This window comes from Microcaecilia unicolor, chromosome 14, assembly GCF_901765095.1.
Source record: "Microcaecilia unicolor chromosome 14, aMicUni1.1, whole genome shotgun sequence".
Lineage (NCBI taxonomy): Eukaryota > Metazoa > Chordata > Amphibia > Gymnophiona > Siphonopidae > Microcaecilia > Microcaecilia unicolor.
The window spans coordinates 53,291,848-53,297,030 of record NC_044044.1 but is presented as its reverse complement, the minus strand read 5'-3'; positions in this window follow the sequence as shown (position 1 = coordinate 53,297,030).

Below are 5,183 nucleotides of genomic sequence, written 5' to 3'. Positions count from 1 at the left end.
CTACTTGGGCAGAATTTATTCCACTGCTCAGCAGAGCTGACCTAAGGGTGTCTTCAGCTGTGCATCCCCTGTGGGGTGGCTCAAAACCCTTCCCCCTCATGTACACTATCTACCTTCTCCACTCTCCCCCCTCCCTTTGTGGCCAGCATCTATCCTTCCTTTCTCTCCCCCTCTCCTCAGGTGTCTAGGATCTCCCTCCTTCTCTCCTTTTGGCCCCAGTTTGTCCAGCAGTTACTACTTGACATTTCTAAAGCGCCACTAGGGTTACGCAGCGCTGTACAATTTAACATAGAAGGACAGTCCCTGTTCACCCTTCAAAGCCTAGTGTTTCCTGCTCCCTCCAAACTTCCTGTTTCAGAGGGGACAGAATGCAGCAGGCCTGAGCTGAGCACCTGCACAAGGCTCCGCATCAATTGCCCTAACTCATATTTAATGCAGTTCAGCAGCTGACTTCTGCTGCACTGGTGCAGCCCCCTAAATAGTTCCAACTTACGTGGATGCACGGTCTGCCTAGTGGTTGGAGCAGCCCTGCTGTTCAGCTGTCAAGGACATAATCCCCCAGATTCTATATATGGCGCTCAAAGATTCACACTGAAATTTATGCATGATCCTGAGATGTGCGTGCCAATTCATGCTAATAATTGGATGCTAATACTCAATTATTTGCGTTAATTGGCCTTGGAGTTGCACACACATCTCACTGCGCTCTATTCTGTAAACTTGCACTCACAAAAATCATGAAGCGTAATCCAAAAGGGGGCTTAACCATGGGAGGGGCATGGGTGGGTCAGGGGTATTCTCCAAAGGTGTGCAGTGTTATTGAATCGGGGGGGATCCACGCCTAACTTGAATGCCAAGATTTAAACCAGGTTTTAGTTGGCGTAAATCCTTCTGCTCAAAGTTCGGTGTGAGAATCAGCTCTAAGCACTATTCTATAAACGGTGCCATTAATCTAGTTGCATGACTGTAGCATACCATGTTTGCACATTGTTCTGCCCCCCCCATATTCATAGAGGCAGACTGTTTGTTGTTTATATGTATACATGAGACACTGGTATAGCCAAATTTGGTCTCTGTGCTCTTTAAGTAGGATAGGACTACAAAGTAATGTAATTGTAGTGATAGGCTCTTCCTATGCCTTGTGGGACTTTTCCTATTGGCTGGCTGTTGTCCCTATGCATGCTGGGCTGTGACCCACCCCTTTTCTTTCCTTTTAGGGTTAAGAATGTGTCTGCAGCATGGTTTTCTAAGAACTGTAAACTGACTTTGCTGTACCTGTTGCATACTCCCCTTTTTCAAGCCACTGTAAAATAACCAGGTTTCTACCAGTTTAAAAGTATTTACAGCATCCACTTCCAGCACAGAGCTGGAATTCTCCTAGCCTCTCTGTGCATGCTAGAGAATGGGGACTAGTTGAGAACAGAGTCCAATCTGCAGGGCAGATACTCTTGTTCAACATTCCAAAATTGTAAGTCATTTTCCTTTGTTTGATTTGCATTAAAGAAGATTTTGGTTCAAGAGTTCTGAGTCTTCACAGTGACGTTCTATATTCTGGTTATCTGCATGCTAATCTCCTGAGAAGAGAGAGCCTATCAGGAGAGAGATCAGAACACATACCAGTATTTGAATGCATTGAGGAGCATTGTTGAGAGAAAAATACATTTTATTTAATTTCTCACTGCATAACCAACTGCTCTGAGAGGAGCAATGAGCTGCAAGAAGAAACCGAATGCCTTTACTTGGATCCGAGGCAACATGGCTTTACCAAAGGAAAATCCTTTCAAATTAATCTGATTGATTCCTTTGACTGGGTAACCAAAGAACTGAAGAACATGCGCTAGATATAATCTATTTGGATTTCAGCAAAACCTTTGAAACGGTTCCTCACAGAAGACTCCTATCCAAATTACTCCTAAATTTTTATTTAATTCCTTACTAAATCACCTCGCCAACCTACCCAACTATGAACATCTACTTTCTATACTTATCCGCCTAAATCTTCTCTTCTTTCCTTTATTTAATATTTTCACATCACTAATTGTATCTGACATCCTGGAATGACAAAGCCATAACAGGACTCTGTAAGCCACATTGAGCCTGCAAATAGGTGGGAAAATGTGGGATACAAATGCAATAAATAAATAAATAAATAAAATATACCCCTGAAAGCTAGCAAAGTGGTGTATATTCAGGTACAGTAGATATTTTTCTGAGCATAATCTAAGCTTGTACCTGAGGCGGTGGAGGTGTGTGTGTGTGTGTGGGGGGGGGGGGGGGGGTGGTTAAGTGAATTGCTCAAGATCACAAGGAGCTGTAATGGGATTTGAACTAGATTCATCTGGTTCTTAGCCCACTCCTGTCCTCCACTCCACATCATATGTTGTGAGAAGACTGTCCACATGCCCTGGGGTCTATTTTACATGGCTATATGCACTCCCTGAATGTATCATTGCATGGATATTCACTGGAAAGTATTGTATGGTTAACCACACATAGAAACTGTATTATTGCATGGCTAATATGCCCAGGAATGTAATATTGCACAAATGTCTGCATACCCTGAGCATATTAGCATATGACTAGCCTCCCTCTCTTTTTCATATGGATCCAAAAATGGAAACACAGAAAATGATGGCTGATAAAGATCATACGGCCTATCCAGTCTGCTCATCCACATTGACTGCATGAAAACTGCCCAGACCTTTGTCTCAGCCACTATAATATTTGCAGGAGCTGAATTGATTGTTGGCTAATCAGAGTGCTTGTCTTGTCCGGTTACCTTTCTCCCAGATGGGCCCAGATCAGAAGCTGCTACGGAACACAGGATTGATGACACATGGTAGGGAAGTTGGGCACAGGTCTGTGCGCTGAGAGAGAATTATCAGAGGTTAGTGTTGGGAATGTGTTACTGAGAAAAAAAAGACATTTTTGGATTAGTGCAGGATTTTGCTCACGCCTTTTTCAGCAGCTCAAGGTGAACTACATTCAGGTAGTTATTTTTGTATCCCTGGAGGATTCACAATGGGGCTCTTTTATCAAACTGTGCTAAAAAGTGGCCTTAGCATCAGTGGCGTACCAAGGGGGGGGGGTGGTGGGGGCGGTCCGCCCTGGGTGCACCCCGCTGGGGGGTGCCGCTCGCCTGTCAGCTCTTTGTTTTCATGCTCCCTTTGCCCCGGAACAGGTTACTTCCTGTTCCGGGGCAGAGGGAGCATGAAAACGAAGAGCTGGCAGGCGCGTGCCCCCCCCCCCAGTGGCGTGCACCCAGGGGGGTTCTTTCGCCGGGGGATCGGGGGTTCTTTCGCCGGAGGGGCGTCGCGCTGTTCCGGGGGGGGGGGGGGCGCTGCACCCGGGGGGGGGGGGGGGGGGGGGCGCATTGGCGATCTGCCCCGGGTGTCAGCCCTTAGGAACGCCACTGCTTAGCATGTCCTTATGTGGGTCATTCCCGTGCACTAAAGCCATTTTTGCCACGGGGTAAAATGACTAATTTTTATATTTGCAGTATTAATTTTATTTTATAAGTGGTAAGGACTTGCATACTAACCACACCCTAATCAGTTAACATGCAGCAATGTAGCTGGGCTAACCGATAAGCACAGAACTCGCCCACTCTCTGCCCCCAAACCTGTCACCTGTGCACCAATCCCAAAATCACCACAGGACACCTGAGCGCGCCCTGCGGTAAGGCATTTTTTTTTGCTGCAGTAGGCAATGGAGAGTTGAGGGGGTATTTCACTAAGGTGTGGTAATAAATTTAGTGCACACTAAATGCCATGCAGCCCACAGAATTATAATGGACTTTATGGCATTTAGTGCATACTCATCATTAGTGTGCACTAAATCCATTAGCACACCTTAGTAAAAGGACCTCTAACTTTCCTAAGTCCCCTCAAAATCATGTAAATACTGTATGATTTGATTATACATTTTTTTTTATCAAGTGGGTTCAGAGTGCAAATATTACAAAGCAACAACTGTAACATGCAATAATGCAACTGTAACAAAGAAACATGGAATAACGTAACATCCATCCTTATCTGGCATAACTTTATGGCATTCAAGCAGTAAAACTTTACAAAGTAAAATAAGAACTCCCGCCTTTTTGCAATGTGTAGTGGCTTCCAAATCATCTCCTACACACCATCGCTTTAACTTTTTATGCTCCACTGGATTTAAATGGGTCTCTTGTAGAAATGCTACAGAGACATGACGTTTGCTAAGGGCTTCTAAAATTTTGCTTCATTTTAAGGGGGAGGAAATACCTCCCATATTCCAGGAGTCTTAAGTTATGCCATATGGTAATTGTCCTCAATTTTAAATTTTTGGACTATATCTAAAAATGGGGCTACTTCAACCCCTCTTATTTCCAAAACTCCTTCCTCCTTTCTGACTGATCCTGGTAATCATTAACTTACTAACCTCCCCTTGTACATACCCCATATAGCAACCTCCCCCTCCCTATTAGAAACTTGCCTCCCTTCCCCATCTACATCAAAACCAGCATCCCAACATTGCTATTACTTCCTGGTATCTCAGAAGAGATTTTTTTTTTAAGTCAGACACACCCAATACAAGTTCCATAAAGATAATTATTACCAAATAAAGCCCAACTTCCTGAACTCTTCTTAAAAATCTTAAGGTCCTCAAAGTGACCTCTACAATATGATATCAAACAACTGCAAACAGGAAAAAGGATCATTTAGAATACCACCCCCTCCCCCCCCCGCCATATGAGGCTGGCCATATCTATCTTGGTCCATGCGTTCCTACATGAAGGCTCCATCCTCCCTTCAACCCAATCCAAGTCCTTTTTGAGCACGTTCTGCAAACGTTAAACATCAGTTACAGGAAATACGCCCGTGTTGGCATGGGTGTTCCTTTTTCATACCTCTGCATAAACAAAATGAGAGAGAAAGAGAAAAAAAACCCCTCCCAGAATATATCACCTGAAGTCTCTATTATTTTATGAAGTCTCTTTTATTGAATAAATCACAGATAATTTACTCACAGATAGATGTTCAAAGATGCTGATTCGGGATACAGAGACTTCTTAATCTGGAGGCTGTGGGAGATGGAGATCTGAGGAGAAGTAGTTGTGTTGCAGGGGGGGAGAAAGGTAGTTGAACAGGTAGAAATAGTCCAAAGCTAGGTGAATGGAATGTGCAATATCTCATTTGGGAGGAGAT